At 50.9% G+C, this 19,644-nt stretch overlaps 1 long non-coding RNA gene across 1 annotated transcript; it reads right to left on the bottom strand.

Annotated features, from left to right (window-relative positions):
* Positions 1-268: 268 nt before the first annotated feature.
* LOC120324827 lies at positions 269-19,288 on the bottom strand. Its single transcript, XR_005566477.1, has 3 exons — positions 19,155-19,288; positions 18,632-18,754; positions 269-322 (listed from the first exon to the last, which is right to left on the bottom strand). It is a non-coding gene; the product is annotated as an uncharacterized LOC120324827 (long non-coding RNA).
* Between the last annotated feature and the right edge of the window lie 356 nt (positions 19,289-19,644).

Genomic DNA, 19,644 nt, shown 5'->3' with positions numbered 1-19,644 from the left:
AAAAGAAGGAATTATCCTATAGCTAAACCCCTCTAACCTCCCAGTGTGAAATCCCGAGGCAGAGGGCATCTCCCACTGCGATGCTCACCATGTGCTTCCAGCTCAGCGGAGAATTCAGGGCTTGGTTTTGTTCAGGAGCTTTTCCCGTGACTCCAGGACAGGTCCTTCCCTGTGGGCTTCTGCTGGGACAGGTTTTCAGCAGTGCTCCAAGACCATGGCAAGCATTCCTGCAGGGAGTGATCCCTGGATGCTGCTGTGGGCTGGAGAGCTGCCGTGGAGGCTGCACCCCTGCTTGTCCCTCAGCGATGCCAGGATGAATGTGCTGAGCTCCAGAGAAAGAAACAAACAAAAAAAGGGTATTTTGGTTTCCACAAGCCTGGTTTCCTGAGAAAAAGAGGTTTATTCAATTACCCTCCCTGTGCCTGAGACAGCCGGCGTGTCTTCCCTTGTCACTTTATACCTTAAGAGGCAATTGGAACCAAATTTGACAGTAATAATAGGAATCTGAAGAGAATTATGTTCTGACAGGCTTGGTGAGGATCCACAGCCTGACAGAGGAGTGAAAGACATAATTAATGGCCCTGCTGAGGAAAAGGCCACGCTGTGAGTGTTTTCCTCACCAGACATCAGAGGCTCTCCAGGCAATTAAGAGCATTCCCTGGGGAAATGCCTCGGGCAGCATTGGCATTAACCAGCACCAGCAAGGAAACCCCAGCTGGCATTTGGTTCTCTGGGGTCTGCTGGGACAACCCAGCAGAGGAAGCTTTTCCCCATTTGGGACATCACCCTGTTGCTCTCCTGTGTGGATTCTCCACATGGTTGTGCACTTGGCAGCCTTCTCAGCCACCCGCTCCCCTCCTGTCCCACACTCTCAGCTGGGGATGGGAGGAGGAAGGAGCTGTACCTGGACACAAGGAGCCCGTGGGCAGGCACAGCCCTCACTGCTGGATCCTTCCCTCCCTCCTTACCCTCCACCAGGACATCTCAGTATGTGCTGCCCTAATTTTCCCCAGCCCAGAGATGGTCTCCGTGTGCTTGGGGGGACCGACGTGCTTGTCCTGCCATTTCCACTTAGCTCTGGGCAGGCACAGGGATGTGCTGGACATACCTTTAATCTTAAAATATCACTTGTTACGCCCAAAATCCAGCTGAATGTTGCTATTGCAGCTGAGGAAACAGCAATTTGAATCCTCAAGAGATTTAATAGAAAGGCTTGTTTCAAACCTAAACTTTAATCTTCCTGACATCTTTTGTTTCCCTTCTAAAAAAGAAAAAAAAAAAGCTCTTAAACAGCAAATGCAAAAGCTCCTGTTTCTGTTCAGTTTATAGCAGAGTCCTGCACAAACCATTGATCCAGGACTGAGTTGCACCAGGGTGGGATTCAGCATCATCTCCCAGAGGGATTGTTTTTTCTCACCTGCCTCAGCTGGAGGGAAAGGCTTTGTTTGCCTCCAAGATTAAAAGTCTTTCTCTTCATGTCCCTTATTTCAATATTTGGAAACAACACTCTTCTGCAGCAATGATTTGTCTCCTTTCCATTCCCTTCCCTCTGATAGAAAATGATTTGCTCATGTGGTCCCCAGGCAGCTCCAAAAATTTCATTTTGGGACCAAATTCCCTCTTTACTGGGGTGAGGGACCAAGGGGCTGTTGGGATTTTCCTCCAAGAACTGGTTTCTTCTGGAAGCACCAGAGAAATGTTGAAGCTGTGCATGGACAGTGGTTGTATGTGAATATTTTTTGTCCAAAAAAGGCTGGAAAAGTAAAAACCACAACAATCTGCTCTGTATGGCCACTGTGATGCCAACCACCCCCCCGTGCTCCCCAGCACATCACTGTGGGTGGATGAAACCCAGCCCTAGCACCTCCCCTTCTTTGATAAATGCAATGAACCACCCCCCAAACCCAAGAGGCTTTCAAGGAAAAGGAAATAAAATAAATAAACCCAAGTCTCAGTGCTGGGAGAGAGGCAGAGCCCATGGAGGCTGGCCCAGCAGAGGAATGGGTGGGAATAAAATAATGAAATAAAGGCAGAAGGAAGCAATGTAAGAGGAATTATTTAAGAGGTAGAAGAAAGCTGTTAAAAAAGGAGGGGGGGGGAAATCAACCCTCTCTTGGGGGGGAATAAAAATGTTCGAGCAAAAGTAGGCCATTTGCTAAACAATAAAAGGGATGAAGCAGATGATGAGTCTAAAATGGCTGAGATGCTGAACTGCTTTTAAAAATCTGCCTTTATCAAGAGAAATGTGGAAAAGTGGTTTGGACAATTAGGAAGTAACAAAGGCCTCGTAAAAATAGCTCCGGGCGGGGGGAAGAGAAACGCTCAGGAAATGGGAGCGTGGCGGCAGCGCCGCAGAGCGCATTAAGGGATTAACTGATGGAGGGGCTGGGACAGCCGGGATGGATGGGGACACAGGTACGGGGCTGCCCCCTCCTGACACGGCACCGGCAGCTCCTAAACGTGCCGCCAGCACGGACTCGGGGCTTTGGGAAGTGTGGAAGAGGGGTGGAATGAGAGGCTAACAAAAAAGATCCCGTCCGACGAACCGGAGCGTTGCCTCTTCTTCGCCTCTTAATAGCGGAGCCAAATTAGAGACAGCAAAGCAAATTCTCTCTGGATATCAGGATGTGATATCGCTTCCCGGGGGTGAAATGGAGGAATGATGGAATTAAATTAAGAAAGAGGAAGTTAAAATTGCGTATCTGAAAGGAAAGGCTGCTCGGAGTAATTCTCCGCTCAGCTGGGGATCAGTGTCCCGGGGGTTGATTGCAGATAAAGTCCAATAGCACCTGGATCTCGGCAGCCAGAGAGCCTTTGAATCACGTTGTGGGGACTGCTCTGAGGAGCAGGAGCTGGGGCTGGATGCTGCCCAAGGCTCAGGGCCCACCGTGCTGCAGGGCCCCAGGGATGGGGGTAAAAAAAAATAAAGAAACAAAGTCACCAGGCAGAGTGGCTTTTCCTGGTGTTTTTTCTCTTCTTTACAGTCACCTGGACTCTTTCTTTTCATGGCACGAGGAGATGATTTGGGACCCTCTGAGACATGATCACACAGAGCATCTGTCTGCTGTTTGCCCCTCAGTTTCCCCCAGGGATCACGTGGAGAAGAGGCCACCACATTCCTACTTGACTTCCCTGTTGCTCTGTGCAGGTAAAGCAAAACTACCCTGAACAGGTTGGTCTCAGATCCAGCCTTTCCTCAAAGTCAGCCTCTGATCTCACTCTGCAGCAATAAGGATAAATGGAGCATGAGAGCATCCTGCTGCTCCCACATCTCCTCTCCCCACCTCCCAGGGCTTGGGATGCCCCAGCTGCCCAGGGCAAACATCCTGTCCTCAGCAGCTCCAGGCTGGAGGGAGGGATGGCTCCTGTGTCACAGACAGTGGAGAGGAGGCAGTGGGTGGGAGAAGAGGAGTATTTCTCTGCTGGACCAAGAACAGCCTGGGGCTGGTGTAAATCTGGTCACTCCCAGGGGTCACATCCCCAGCTCTGACTCAGCTGGGCTCTGCTCATCACTGCTGTCCCTCCTGGCCCCATCCTCCTCCTCCTCCTCCTCCAGCCAGCCCCTCCACACCTCCTGTGGGGAGCAAATGGCCTGTCCCAAACCCTGCTGCTGGAAAACCCTGGTACAGAGCAGGGAAGCGCCTGGTTAGCCTCTTTGCACAGGGAGAAAGCAATTAAGGGGAAGAAAAAACCAGAAAAACATAGAAAAAGCTCAGAATAAGGCAGTTTGGAATGCCAGCATCCCCAAGTTTTCAGAAGTATTTTTAGCATCAAGTTTTGAGCTAAAGGAAACAGCTGTATGAACTCTGGCAGCAGGAGAGACAGGAGATGGGAGCCAACACCCTCGTGTTTTCATTCCACTTTTCCTTAAACCATCCTGAGTCATGCAATTGGCAGCTCCCCCTTCATCTGAAACGAGAGCGAAGCATCACCCGCATCCCCTAAAAAAGCCTGTCCCCTTTGTGGTGCCAGAAGGCTGACAGAAATAGGGCTCTGCTACTGCAGTGCCAAATGTACTCACCACCTCCCAGGAGCCAAAACACCCCCCAGAATCCCAGGGATCCCTCTTATAGCAGGGCCTGATCCTGCCCCAGCCCATCCTGTGGGAGATGCTGCAGGTGAGGCTCAGCCTTGCACTTAAAGGACCGTTTTTCCTCGTGAATGCAGTGATTGAAACAACAGATTTTGGTTTTTCCTTCAAATTATGGCATGTTTTGGGTTTGAGCTGGGCCTGGGGAGAGGAGAAACCCTCCTTTGTTTTAGGAAAATTAAGTCCTGCTGAGAGAGGAACCGATGGTCTCCGGCTTCAGGCTCTGATCTCCTCCTGGAACAGTGGGGACAAGACGTGTCAGTGGGGCAATAAATCAAGGCAAGGGTTTCCACAGGGCTTTCCAAGCAATTGAGACAAGACAGAAATATCCTATCCCCAACTCCAGAGCATCTGTTCCAGTCACCACCCACCCGCTCGGGCCCAGCCGGGGCCCAAAAAGCCGGAGGAGCTCACTGGGATCTCTAATAAACCTTGCAATGACCCAGCCTGGCTTTTAGGGCAAGGAAAAGGGAAAAAGGCTCCTGAGTGCACCCTGTGTGCTTCACCCACCCCCTCCTGCTGTGCTGGGCTCTCACCCTTGCCCTGGGCTCCTGCAAGAGACTGTTCCAAGCTGGAACACCCAAATTCTGCCAGTCCTGGGCCAAGGTGAGAAAAGCAAAGTCACTCCCCTGAGATCCCAGGCTGCTCGTGGTCAGGGCAGGTCTTCCACTAACAACCAGAAAATCCATCAGGGAGGTGAGCTGAGGTTCATTCCTGCAAAGGGCTATGAGTTAGGTGGTTTTTTTGGCCAGAAAAAACTGCTGATCTCCCACCACATCTGCCTTTCAGTCGTTCAGTGATCTGTACAGAGGAAGAGACCAGCTCTGTGCCACAGGAGGATGCAGAGTTAGGACATGAGAAGATATGAATGGTGACCCAGGAAAGACAGCCTGGGTTGTATCAGCTCCAGGAAGGCAAAAAATTGGAGCAGGAAACTTTCTGGTGTGTCTTGGAGCTCAGGTACTGGGCTCAGGGTGGCTCTGGCACAGAGCTCTGAGCCCATCAGTTTTTCTGAGCTGGGCCCATCTGCAGCTCCAAATCAATGCAAAGAGAAAAAGAAGCCCCTCCATGTCCCAGAACAGCTGCTGGGAGGACTGTTCCCATTCCACTTTGATGCCAGCACCAGTCTCTGCACTGTGGAAGACCACAAGAAGCAAACAGGATCCCGATCCATCATCCGGGGATGAGATTCCTTGGATGCAGATGCAAGCCTTGGTGAGGAAGAGCTGCTGGCTATGAGCCACACAGTCAGACTGGTGTCTGCTACCAAATGCCATTGCTCCATGAACTAAAAACTGTATATTTGAGTCAAACAGGATGAAATAGTCTAAAAAAGCAAAAATTAAGGGACTCGGCAAGTAAAATGTTGGCACTGAGGGCACATAATGTTAGGGTTGGCCTGGGAGAGTCTTTGTATGTCAGGGGGAGAGTCCTGTCTCAGGCATGGAGATGCTGAGATGAAGGTTTGACACTCAAAGGATCCAAAGATGCTTTCTACTTAAACTTGGGCACGTGGATACTGGGAGCAGCTTCAGCGTGGGAAAACTCAGTGGGTTATAGAGTCACAAACCAAAATTCTGCCTGTCCAGCTTCCCTGGTTGGTCTTGAACGTACACAGATGGAGAGCACAGCCTTCTCCACGCTGGGATGGAGGGAAGGTCTTTGCCATTGAAGCCACCCCACCAGTGTAGAAAAAAACAAGGAGTCAGCCAGTTCTTGGCTTGGGTTTTGTTCAAGGAAAGAGGTACATCCCAGGAAAAAGGCCTTCACCTGCTGGAAGTGCCTTGGAAGACACAAACATGAAAGGCCAAGACAAGCGGTCTCTGTCGACAGGAACCATCCAACTGGAACAGGCTTTTAGCCAGGGAAAGCTTCCCAAACAGCGATGCTGGAAATGGGCCTTGGATGTACCATCACCTTGTAATCCTGTACAAAGAGCTCGGTGGATCAAGTGGAAAAATGATGATTTTTCAGAAGAAATAATATACTGGAAGTGTGTGTGGGGGGGGAAGCAGCAGGTCAGACTGATGTGAACCTACTGTTTTCTTTGAGCTGTGTAAAAAGGATATTTTTTCCCAAGAAAAGCTGGCTCTGCCAGAGGTTTGGGCAATAAAGTCACATCTCCTGCAATACTGTGGCACACAGGACTTGTTGGAGAGTTTGTGAGCTGTCAGACAAGGCAAAGCCTTGATCCATCACCTCCCTCAGACCCTCATTTTGCTCATATTTATTAACTTGGTTCTTTCACTGCTACTCACTCATCACAGTTACAAACTCCATCCCTTTTTCCTCAAACAACAGTGAGAAACACAACAGTTTGGATGTACAGTCATGGCTTTTAATACATTTTGCCTCCCAGGGCTGCAAAGAAAGTGCAGAGAAATTGTTCTGATGGCTCTGATCCAGGGAGGGGTGAAAAGGGGAGCAGGAAATGTGATGGTGATCGATGAAGAAAGGGTCACTGCTGGGTGGTGGGATGCCCAGGGCTGTGGTGGGGCTGGGGCTGGCCCGGGGTGGGAGAGCAGAGAGCAGCTGAGACCTTTGCTGGTAGCCATGGTTGGGCCAGCTCAGAGGGAACTGGGATCTGGGGCACTGCAGACCCTGAGTGCAGCCAGTCTGGGGCACTGGGACAAGACACAAGGTCACCCAGAGAGTCTGGGAGCTGGATCATGCCCCAGACACTCAGTGACCTCAAGAGCCATGTCCCATGTCTATGGAAGGACACAGCCAGCCATGGCACAATTTTTCCACAGAAAGCCTCCCTAAAATCACCAATAAAATCCAATTTTGTGGCTGCAGTCAGGAGAGGGGAAAAAAGATTTTTTTTTTTTTTTTCCCCACAAAATTTCTTTTGAAGTTTGTGTTTCCTGGGAGGAAATGGAACTTTTTTGCGTGGCAGTTTGCAACAGCCTCATCTCAGCTCAGGGCTGAGGTCTGGACAGGGGATGTCTTGTGCTCTCCACGTGGAGATGGGAACGATGCTGAGAGGAGCTGTGGGAGAGGACTGTGAATGAGGGTGATGCTGAGACATCCCAGTGGTGGGTACCAACCTACACCTGATGGGCACAAAAAGGTGTCTGCCTGGTCTCCTCCCGCTGCTGCTTTCCTATTTCCAGTGGCATCCAACCAGCCAGGAGCAGCTCATGTCCGGGGCTTTAAACTTTAAGCTCCATTTAAACAGAGACTGAAGGCAAAGAAAAGCCACGTGTCACCTCCTTCCACGTGCCAGTGAGTTGAAACTCAGCCCTTGTACTTTCCCTTGGTTGGACCGTCATGAATGAGAACTGGCAAATTGCTTTTTAATTTGCTTTGGTGCAGCCAAGGAAGGAGGGAATGAGGGGCTGTGGGATCACTCCTGCCTTTTGTGGGGTTGTTCAAAGTGAGCTGCACTTGCCTTGTATGAAAAGGACAAGCACGAAGAGTCGACTTTTGCCTTGTGAAGAAAGTGTTCTTTTAAAAAAAAAAAATTGATTTTTTTTTTTTTTTAAGAGAGCTGGACAGCTTCAGAATTCAGCAGGATGGCCCAGGAGCTCTCAAAAATCAATGCGAATAAGATAGTGGAGTTGGTGTTAACAGATTGCAAAGTTGGGTTGTGAAGGATCGAAGAGGGTCTTTCAGACCCAGCTGGAGACTTAGCATATTTTGATTTTTTCCTCCCACCCTGGCAGGTACTGAAAAGGAATCAGAAAGAAGCTGATCCCTCACCGAGGGGAAAAGTCTCCTTTCAGTCGGTGCTGGGAACTGCAGTCTGCTCGAGAGTGTGGAAGACTAACGTGGTGCAAAAGAGCGACCTGAAAATCCCAAACTGAAGCAACGTTCCGTGGCAAATTTCCCACCAGCTCCACGAGACACCGGAGCACACACGTGGGAGAGACTCACGGCTCCAACCCAGTGCACCAAGATTTCCAAGAGTTACACGAGGAAGGGGAGCAAATGGAGATGTCAGCCCTGCTCTGGCACCATCCATCACATGGCATGTGGCAGGAGGTGCCTCCCACATCGCCCCGGCTTGGCAGATGCCGACAGGCTTCCGACATCGCTCCTCCACCCATCCCTCCCGCACCATATGGCTCTCTCAGGCTGGGTCCCAGGAGGCCCTTCCCAACAGCTGCTCTGCTAATGACTCCTTGTTAATTGCAGGACTCTGGAAGGGCACCAGTGATGCCCCTCTTGAAGGTGAACCTTTCAGGGGCGGGTTTGGCTTCGGATCTTCACCTTGGCAAACGGCCCAGGTCACCTCTGCACCGGCATTGTTGGACCTGTGCTGGACAGCTGCTGGTTGGTGGCCACTGGATGTGACATTTCCAAGCCCTTCTGAGTCTCCTGTATCCTGGGTGCCAACACCCCACAGAGACTGGAGCCAGCCTGCAGAGAGCTGGTCTCCAAAAGGAGCAACATCTCAGTGTCTTCTCCTTCTCCACCATCATCCCACATCTCTTGCTGTGAGAGCCCGGGATGCAAAGTGATGGGATATTTACTTCCCTGAGCTCTTGGCTCCTGTCCCAGCCCTTTCCTTCCTGGGCAGCAACTCCTTTGCTCACAGAACTGTAGGGACAGCCGCAGTGGCATTTTCCCACTGCTGGAACAAGTCTCCTGCTGATGGCAAGGTGGGACACCTTGCGAAGGCACCACCTGTGCTCCAAAATCGGCATAATTCAGGGTAAAAAGGGGGATATCAGGACAGTATGGAGTCAATTCACCTTAGGAAAACCTGTCCCAGAATCTCCAGGATCCCTGGGAAGCAGCACCTTTCCCACCAGAGCTCAGTACCAGGAGGGACCTTGGCCCAGCCTTGACCCCGCTCAGTCCTCGCTGCTCTCCCATCCAAGGGTTAAAAGGCAGAAGCTGCACAGGCTGATGGAGTAAGAAATTTCACTTTGCTCCTATTTGTAGTTAAAAAAAGCACTAATTCATTCTAAATCTGCCTGAAAGAGCTTTAAGTGGTAATACACCGATAAGACGACTTTATTTGGCTTAGCATTTAGAAAGTTTTATGTGTGTAAATGGGCGAGGATATCGCAAAGGCTCATTTTGTCTCTCTCTCTCTCTTTTAAAGTGTGGAGCTGTCTGGCCTCCCTTCTGCTCTCCTGCTTGCTGGGTTTCTATATCCCAACCTTTCCCCCTTTTCCAGCAGGGGATTATTGCTCCCTGGCAGGAATGGCACCTTGTCTGGGTGACACCCCCTTGCCCCACCACCCCACGGTCTCCCCACAGCCCAAGGATTTCTCTACCCCACTGCTCTCAGGTGCTGCAGCCTCAGGCAGACCTGGAGCCTTCCCTGAGCCTCTGTGGGTTTTTTTTGGCTTTCACTGGGGTCTCAGCACAGGTGAATCAGAGTTGGATCCCCAGGCACCACTCCAATAATCCTGAAGGGGGACTACTGAAGAGGCATCCCCATCCTCACCCCTCACCCAAGCGAGGGAGGAATTTTGTTCCCTTCGCTCTCTGACCACTCAGTTGCTGGGGTTGGGGAAATGATTCATTTATCCCTCTTGGTGTGAATCACCAAGGAACCACCAGCCAGCAGCACCTTCCTCAGCCCACACTTTGCTTCTTCCAGCCCAGCTCTTCCCATCCGAGCCACCGCCACGGCCGGCTCTTGTGCAAAACTCCCTATTTCACAGGGAAATTTCTCCTCCTGATCCTTTTGTTTACCTACAGGGCCATTGGACAACCTTCCCGGCGGCTGACAAGGCTCCTGAAGTGCTCTTGTCAAAGGTTAGCATGGCTGTGAAGAGAATGATCATTAGGAACAGGGAGCCAGCAGCAGGAGAATAAACACTGCTGAGTGGTACTCGGGCTGTGGGAGATTTGGCAAATTTTGTAAAGGTCAGTTATCAAATAAATGAGATGAGAAATTTCAGCTAAATGCTCCTGCTCTCTTGGCAATGTCTGATTGAGCACACAGCTTGATGGGCACTCTCACAGGCTCCCTTATCTTATGTCTGTCTCTGTCTGAAGTTAGTTTTTGCTCTCTGAGTATGAACACGTGGGTGGCGTTTCAGGTGTTACACTTTGGGTCCAGGAATGTTTGTCTGGGCTCCATGTTTACTCCTGTGCAGCTGTTCAGGAGGAAATACCAGCAATGATTTGGAGTTGATCAGTGATGGATCAATCAGTGTCAATGGGAGAGTCACTCAGTCCAGTATTGAACACCATAATGGTGATCCCCAGCAAAGGGACAACCAGGGGGGGTCAGTCTGGCTGGAGACACCCAGAAACACTGAGATGTTTCATTCATTGCTTTCAAAAGAAGATATTTCACTTCAGGACAGTCAACTTCCTTTGGATAATTTTTAAGCGAAAAATATTTGGTTTTGTTTTTTGTTTTGGTTTTTTTTTTTGGAAATGTTTTTACCTCCTTGTAATGGACTTATTTTTTTTTTAATTGTATGATATTAAAGAAAAAAATGGTAGATAGGCCTCAAAATTATGTTTGTTGAGGGGGGAGTATATAAAAAACCCCTTTCCCACTGATGTGCAGCGATGTATTTTATGATGGGCTTTTTGGTTTCTTCCTTTCACCGGACACCCCACACCTTGGAGGAATTGCTGTTTGGGGTTGACACCAAAGGACAGAGACCAGCTGAGCTCAGCTTTGCTGCTACAGAAACCCAAAGCGAGGAGGGGAGGGTGAGGGGAGGGATGAAGCTGGAGAGTCTGCACCAAGGAGTGGCTGCAGGGACATGGGACAAGACTTAGACCTTGTCCTGGTGATCCAGCCTGGGACAGGGCAGTCACTCAGGCTGGGGTTGTGCTTGGATGTCACCTGGACCTGCAAGATGCCACCAGGGAAGTCCCCCAGGAGGGGGACACCTTAACAAGGAGCATCCCCAGTGGCTGTTCCTACCCTGCAAAGGTCGGGTCAGGCTCCCAGCGGACACGGTGCCTTTCCAGTGCTCTGGAAGGGAATGTCCTTCCCAGCTTCCTTCAGCTGCTTTGTTGGGATTGCAGTCACGACGCCGTGTGTCTGTTATCCATCGGGCTTTGAGGGTCTGTCTCCCCTGGGATGAGCTGCCCACAGCACCAGGGAGAGCAGAGGCTCAACAAAGGAATGCAAAGCAGGGGTGATGAGACGCGGCGAGGAGAGTTTCGTGCCTGCCCTGAACAATCTCTGGCAGCCCAGGAGGAATTTGGATGATTTCAGTTTGGTTTTAGCATTATTCCTATTCCATTTAGCTAAATAAATAGAGGCTGGGTTTAAACTAATTGAATCGTGTGCACGCAGCCAACCCACACAGCCTAAAGCAAATCACAGGTTTTTTTTGAACTGGGGTGGTTTGAGTTTAGAGGAAGAGTTTGCCACAAGATGATTTTCAGAGGGTTTCTTACCCTGGAAAGGGCCAGTGACTAACTGCTTCATGTGGGGAAATGAGGGGAAGTACCAAAGAAAGGCAAAAAAAAAAAAGATAAAAAGAAAAAAATAATAGAAAAGAAGGACAGTTTTCAAGGAGACACCTGGATTTACAGCAAAGTTTCATTTGTCCTGGGCTGGCTTTAGAGCCATTTCACTGCTGGATCTGTCTGCATTTGGGATTTAACAGGATCTTTCTAAAACGGCTCCAAATACAAGAGCAGATAGTTATTAAAATGGCAATAAGGCAAAAAATAGGTATTAAACAGATAATGCAGTTCCTCCCATCCATCCATCCCTCTGTGCCATCCCTCCCCCTCCCAGTATAACCATGCAGGAGCAGAGCCTGCAGGCAGTGAACCCCTCTGGGGTGTCACAGGAGGGCAGGGACACACCAGCAGCAGGTGACACCTCCATGGCTCTTCCCATCTGCTGAGACCATCCAGTGGAGAGTTTGTAGCCAAAACTAATTCATCTGGATTAGGGAAAGCAAGGATAGCCCCTGGAACTCTGCACCACTGCCCACCCAGTGTCCTACCCCTGCTCCAAACACTGGGATCAGCAGCCCAGCCCACAGCACCAGGAAGGAGCAGGACACGGTGCCTTTGCCCTCCACCTTTTGCAGCAGCGGCCGAACATCTGTACTTGTGGCCATTCCCCTGCTCCCCTCTCCAAGGGCAGTGATTTGCCAGGAAAGCTGTTCCCCACAACGGGCTGGGGTTTGGCAGGGATGGAAGTGGCTGGGCTGGGGTCTGAGGGGGCAAACTGGCCATCCCAGGGAGCTCTGGAGCAGCTGCTGGTGCGGGCTGTGACAATCCGGCGGGAGCTCCATCCTTCCCTCGCTGTTACGTTTGTTTACTGCAGGAAATAATTCATCTTTTCGGCTCTTGCTGGGGATTAATTAATGGTTATGGCTTCTGTGACCCTGTGATTAACTCATTTTCACATAATTGCTTGAAGACAAAACGATGTATTAGTAGCTCTTCTCCCTCCCCATCTCTACTTGCCGTGGCCTAGAGGGGGACTGAACTGTCAAAAAACCTTGGATTTTCCTTCCCATTCTTTTGCCTTTCATTGCTTTTTTTTGCACATGCCTTGTAGATCCAGAAGAAAAAAGTCACCGAGAATTGGTGAGAGAGCACGTTCCAGTAGAAAACCAGCTGGGCTTTGACTGGGCACAGAGACCTTCACTGGGACCTCCATGACTAATGCTGACCAAATTTTGCTATCCGAGGGTGACACTGGACAGGGAAAAGGGCTTGGCTTTGCCCTAAGAACTGGAGCTAATTTGCCCTAAGAACCTGGAGCAAGACCAGGGTGACACCTTTGCAACCTCCTTGCAGTTTGGTGGCCTGCAAGGCAGGGCACCTGGAAAATGGCAAGGATGAACCTTCCTTCTCCTTCGTCACCAGGCAGCACCTCGGGTGTTGGGGCTGTGAAGTCTTGGTGTGTGAGAAGTCAGAGGACAGAGATGTGTGGGTGGGATCCCCCCCCTGGAAAGCACAGCTTAAACCACCACTGGCAGGGGATTTAGTGCAGGACAAACAGAAACCCTGTTGTCCCTCATGGGCCCCAGAGGAGAGGAACTGCCATAGGCCTCATCCCATACAGGGACACAAAGCCCAGCTTTGGGTCCTTCCCGAGGACCGGGGATGGCCAGGATGGAGGAGAAGGTGGGGAGCCTGGAGATCCACCACAAGGTGACCTTCTTTTCCTGTTCCTCTGCCAAACCCAGGACTGCAACCCCATCCCACCTCCAGGTCAGAGATTGCTTTTCACCATCCAAAGAGAGGCTGGAACTTTCTCCTTCCCTAATCCAGACTCCCGCGGGAGCAGCCGCCCCAGCTCCCGCCGCTCCCTCCCCTCCAGAAACCCATTTCAATCTGAGATTATCGAGTTAAAACACTCAGCTGACAAAAATAATAAGCACTCAGCAGGCAGCCAGCAGCTCTGCTGGGCTTCCCTCTTCCCAAGTCCTTAATCTATTTTTCAGAGAGTCTTCAAGCAATTTAAGTTGGCCTTTCGAAGCCAAGGAGCTTTAAACTTGGACATGGAGAGTTGTCCCTGCTTGTCCTCGGCTCGCAGCTCTGCTCCATCCCTGGCACCAGCAGAACATGGGACAGGGCAGGAGGGAAGGGCTGTGACTTTGTCTGGGCAGTTGGGACGGCTGGAGGGGGAAAAGTGGGGGTGAGGCCATGAGAGATGCTGGCAAGGTAGACGTGGAAAAGTGTGACTGTCGGGATTACAGCGCTAAATCCAGGTTTTCTGCATGGAAGGCTGGCAGACTGCAGGAAAAGGACCCTAATGTGCAGCACTGCCTCGGGATCTGCCTCCAAGCAGGAAAATCAGATTGCATGACATTACATGACTTCTCTGCTTCCTCTGACGGGAGTGAGAAACACGGGGAAGGTGGTTTCCATCCGCACGCTGCCCATCGTGTGCGGGCCCAGCAGGAAGGAGAATTAAGTTCGCATCAAGCAATTATTTCCTTAATTTCTCGCAAGCCTCAAATGTCTCAAACTGCCAGTGGGCTTTTTGGGCACTGGGTTTGTTTTGTCTTTTTCTGTCTCTTCTCTTTCTTTTTCATCTTATTCCTCCTTTCCCTCTTTACTGGTTCTAATTCTGTCATTAGTAATTAATGACTTTGGAGGGAGACATTTTCTTTTTAATTAAAGGAAGACAAGAGGAGAGCTGTAGTGACACACAAGCACCATTCCATCTTTTAGCATGGACAGGATTTTCCTGAAGCAGTTTATCTCTTCCAGCAATTGGGGAAGGGGCTGGGACCAGCCCAGGGATGTTTTCTGAGCTGGTGTATCCCAGTTTGGAGAGCTCACCCTCCCCACCTCCTCATCCACGGCAAGGAGCTCTTGTGTGCCTTGGACAAAGTGAGCTGGGGAGTAAATTTTAACTCCAGGAGAGACTCTCTCTGAGAGTAAATTCACAAGGGAAGGGCAGGCTGGATGGTGCAAAACCCCCTCCAGATGTGGCTGCTCTCCCACAGAGACCATGGAGAAGACCTCAGGCTCACCTGGCTCCCTCCAAACGTCTGGAGAGCTTTGTAGAGGCTCATCCCACGGCTGCCCTGGAAGCTGGGGAGAGAGCACAGCCACTCTCTGGATCCCAGCAATGCTACACTGACCCCCCTGCTGGCTGGGGACCCCTTTCCCCACCTTGGGAATCCCCAAAGCATCATTTGCTGATCCATCTCCACCAGGATCTGCTTCGTGGCTGCAGTGAGGACCCTCTCCTCACTTCCACTGGGAGCTGCCCAGCAGGAAAACCACCCCTCCCATCTCACCTGGAAAAGAGGTGATTATTCCTCCTGCTGACCCTGCTCCACCCGAGCCGATGCCCTGCTCCATTTGTCACTGTTTGGGAGAGCGGGAAGGAGGCCACGGAATGGGGATTGACTGCTTGGCTGCTGGCTGGGCTGAGCTCTGGTCATCACAAATTATTCCTTTAGTGGCTGTACGAGGGACAGTCACACTCTGGGATCGCTCCAGCAACACTCCAGCTACTGGGAAAAACTGGTCTGCTCCCAGAGAGGAGGAGGAGCACCAGCGGGATGCAGTGCAGGCCCTGGGAGAGGACGACAGCCACACACCTTCACTGTGGATTTGCTGGTGCTCTTCAGATTACTCCCAGCAATCAGTAAAAGCCATTAGGGGGGTTTTGGAGAAACCTGTGGGGAGCCAAGCAACTGGGAGGGAGGAGAAAGAAATGAAGCCCCATGTCTGCAGGTGTAGTTCTGCAAAGGATACAGCAAAACGCAGTGGGAAAGGAGGGATAATTGGCCCCGAATTAGCGGCTGACATTCAGGGAACAGCTCTTGGGGCTCCTGCAAACTGCTGGGAGCAGACACCTGCCCAACAGTCAGGGGAATTAAGGGAAAAGGAAAAAAAAAAAAACCCAAAACCTAAGACAAATGTCAAGGCAATACAAAGGAAGGAGCATGAAATAGCACAGGACATTTTCTGAGGCCATTATCGGAGATTCACAGCCCCCTCGGCCCCGGCTGTCTCCTTGGAAAAGGAAACGAGGGCGAGGAGAAGAAAAACGGCCACGGTTAATAGGGGAACAGAGTGTGTTACAGTGGGGAGGGAGAGTCAGGGATGATCCTGATGCCCAGCAGGGAGCCTGGAGCCGGTGGGAGCCACACAAGTTGTGCTGTGCCAGCCCGGAGGCTCCGGGGATGCCGAGCTCAGAGAGGAGCAGGGCTGAGGACTCACCTTCCCTGCTGGTTGTGGACTAAAAGGAGGGATGTGAGGGAGATAAACTGCTGTGGTTTGTGGGTGGAGGAGGGATGGGGAGCTTGGCTGCCCCAGCAGAGAGGGAACAGGCTCGGAGGTGACAAGTTTGGGGAGGTGGGAGGGCATTCTGTGGTCCTGCTCCTGGGGCTAAAGAGCTGATCCTGGCTGGGATGGGAGCACGTGCCTGCTCCTGGGTCATGTTATTTACAGCAAATGCATTAAGAATGTTATTCAAATATGCTGCCTTCTGCAGTGGACTCCCACCTTGGGAGTAGGTGAGCCTGGCACTGAGGGTAGACTTACTGTAGGGAAGAAATCTGGGATTCTGAGGGATCCTGGGTCTTCCCAAGCTCTGACAGTTTTTTCAATTGTCCCATCCTTGGTGCTGGGATGGGGTGTCCTGCTAAGGTCTCCTTCCTTCCCTTCCATCAGAGTTCAACAGAGCAACAACATAGAAAAGGTAAGAAATTCAAGGCCAGCCATGAGGAAAAGTAACATGGGAAGGATGATGGGTAGGATTGAATGGGCCTCCAAGTCCAGCCCCAGCCATTCCACGTGCCCTTGGATGGAGATGTACCCCTCCAATCACATCATGCTTGTGACAGTCACTGCCCACCACAGCAACTCACACTCAAGTCAAATCCATCTCCTGCTGGCTCCAGGAGACTGCATCCTGCCCCTGTTCCCCCCTTTTGCTCCCCTCTTGCCTTTTTGCCCTGTTTTTATTTTTGAAACTCTCAGGGAACCTCACATTAACTGCAGCTTGGAGAAAGTAATCAAGCTATTTCTAGGCAGAGAACTAATTTAATGCATGGATGACTTTAGCTCAAAAGAAGAAATAAGGACACTCAGGCATCCTAAGGGAGCAGAATAATAGGGTAATTTGCACAAGATGAGGAGAAAGGGGAAAAAAGGGCCACTACTTCTTTGCATAATCTTCTTTCTAAATCTTCTCTCCCCTGTTTTGCTGGTCACCACCACCAAGTCTCCAGACACTGAACATCCTCACACACAAAGAGGGAAGACCTGGGTTCCCCTCAGCGTGATTCCTGCTGAGGAGCTCACGGGAGTGGGAAGAGCTGGGTAAGGAACAAGGTTTTGTGGCTCTTTGGGGTGCAAGGAGGCTGAAAATACCCTCAGCCTGTGCCAGAGGCAAGGAGGCAGTGAAATTTCTACAGCCTGAGAGAAAACTCCACTATTTCCAAACACCTAAAGGGCGGAAAGGCAAGGGAAGGGAAGGTGGGAAAGGCGGGGAGATGCCGCTCAAACTGTTTCCTTCTGGCGGCGAAACTCTAATATTTAGAGCTGCCTGATTATATGGAATAAAAGAAATGTCAGCATGAAAATCGTTTAGAGGTGAAAAATTGAAGCTTTCCCTTCCAGATGTGTGAAAACAAGGATGTTTTCACTTTACCAAAAAGCTCCAAGACACAATTTTCCCTTCCCTTCACCCTCCCAAGCAACGTTTGATTGAAAGCACCACTTTCCTGCAGGAAGTTTCCATTATGAGAAAAACACCTTTCCTGTCAATAAAACTGTTCCTGCTGAGGATTTCCCAGCAGTGTGCAAATCCATGGGGGTGGTCAAGTGATGGGAATAATAAAGTCAGCATGGTAGAGGCACACGTGGTCACAAACCCACATACTCAGGGATGGGTCCATCCAGCTGGGACAGCATCCAGAGTATCCCTGGGATGCACAGCTGAAAGGGATGCCCTCCCAGCTGCAGGAAATTATTCACCTCTACACTGGACACAGCAAGTTCTGCCATGAAAGTGGATGATTTTACTGGCTTTCATCCTGGATCAGCCCCCTTCCCAGAGCAGGTTCCCTCCCTGCAGCATTTTGGTGGAGCGAGGGAATTGCAGAACGGCTGCAGTGAGGAGAAGCCCCATCAGCCCCTCTTCTCCTGCCCCCCGCCCCAAGGAAATGGGATCCAGGGATAGACTCACTGTAGCCACCATCCTGCATCCCTTTCTTGCTCCCTGCCTGGCTCCAGCCGCGTTGGATGGACAGGGGGAAAAAAAAAATATAAGTAGGTCACAATCCCATTTGTCGGTTATTTTGCACCGGTGGAGTGACTGGAACCGGCAGCTTAATGGATGGATCTCACTTGTGAAATTACCCAGCATAAAAACATGTGTACCTGCAGGGCACAGAGGCTTGGTCACACCAGGAGAGGAGATTTGATCCTGTCACCAGCCAAGAATGGAAGAAAAGAGCCTGTTCTTGTCCTCCTCCTTCCTGTTTTTCCCCTCTCCTTGGCCAGGGATGTGAGCAGGAGAGCTCGCTGGCTGTATTTCTCCTGCATTTGGCCTTGCTGAACCTCATGGGGTTCACATGGACCCACTGTTTGAGCTTGTCCAGGTCCCTCTGGATGGCATCCCATCCTTTAGGAGTGTCAACCACACTGCTCAGCTTGGTGCCACCTGCAAACCTGCTGAGGGTGCCCTCCATCCCACTGTCTGTGTCACTGGTGAAATCACACAGTGCTGGTCCGAGTACAGACCCCTGAGGGGCTCCTCTTGTCACTGATCTCCCTCTGGACATTGAGCCATCGATCAAACACATCCTCAGGTGAGCTTGGAAAGACCCCATGAATGGAAAGTGGGAACACCGGGAAGGAATTGTAGCATCTTATTAGTAAAAGGGCATCTGAGCCTCTAATTAAAATTTGCCTAATGACCTGGCTGCTTCGTCATTTTCACTATCAGACACAGTAATTAAAAGTGACAGGTACTTGGGCAAAGGCAGAATTAATTTCTCCTTTGTAAAAAATTAAAGGGGCCGAGCGTGGATCCGGCCGTGCCCCCGCCCACTGTCCCACACCAGGATTTGCTGGATTTCGTGGCCCCTGTGCCACAGTGGGGCACACCTTGGGGAAGGTGGGAGGAGGAGAAGGAGGAACAAGCTACACAGAGCAGATGTTTCTTACCCTTAATACCCACTGGAAAGGTGCCCAGATGATGGAATCCCACTTCCACGGAGACAGAGGGCCCTCTCTGCTCGGGTGATGTTTGGGCAGGGCTGTCCCAGCGTTGCCAGCCAGTGATGTGTCCTGAAAAACCCACACAGACACCAGCGATCAAGCCTTGGTTTTCCTCGAGCGGGAAAAAAGGTCCACAGTTCTTCCCTCAAACCCTATTCCTATTCTCCACCTTTTCCCTGCAAACAGACATCTGATGTCCCTCAGCTGCAGCCCCGTGTCCTCAGCCCCATCCCTGGAGCCACCTGCCCTTCTCTCCCCCTCCCTACCCCTCTCATTTTCAACAAGCCCACTTCAAACACTCAGACCTCTCAGCAAATTCACCGCCACTTCCCAAAGGTGGAAAATATCCAGGAGACTCTCCCAGCAGTCCCTGTTTAGCATCCACAGCAGCTCCTGAGTGCTCCCTGGGAACACAGATCCATCCCTACATGTATCCCCCCACACCATCAGCCCTCTGCCGTGTTCCCACCTGAGCTCTGAAGATCCACGACTTCACTGTGTCCCAGCCCACAGGATAATGATGCCAAGCCATTCTCCAGCCACCTCCTGCCTCCTGCAGTGGCCACTCCAAGCCTGGGCAGTCCTGGCTGCAGCAGCGCTCCCATCCCTCTCCTCGGGTTAAACCAGAGGCTGTGGTGGATTTAGTGCTCAGCAGCAGCAGTCCACACCTCATCGTTCATGCCACATTGATTCTCAATTCCAGCCCTGTAGGTTATTTAATTGGGCAGATATCCCTTCAATTTTCTCCTCCAGCGATATTATTGATGGCTCAAGTCTCTCTATTTCTTTGTGTGGGGCTTCAAAAGGAGCCTGGTGGCAATTATAACAACAGTCAAACACTTGGCTTTTGATTGTACTTTGCAGCCCCAAATCTCAAACAATCCATTAGGCCTATCTTGGAGGTATTAATTGTCCCAGGTTCAGTCCAGAGATAGCTTGCACTGCCCCTAGGGCCGGAA

This window comes from Pipra filicauda, unplaced genomic scaffold, assembly GCF_003945595.2.
Source record: "Pipra filicauda isolate LSUMZ 115617 unplaced genomic scaffold, ASM394559v2 scaffold71_size5581439_pilon, whole genome shotgun sequence".
Classification (NCBI taxonomy): domain Eukaryota; kingdom Metazoa; phylum Chordata; class Aves; order Passeriformes; family Pipridae; genus Pipra; species Pipra filicauda.
This window is presented reverse-complemented; position numbering and strand designations above follow the sequence as displayed.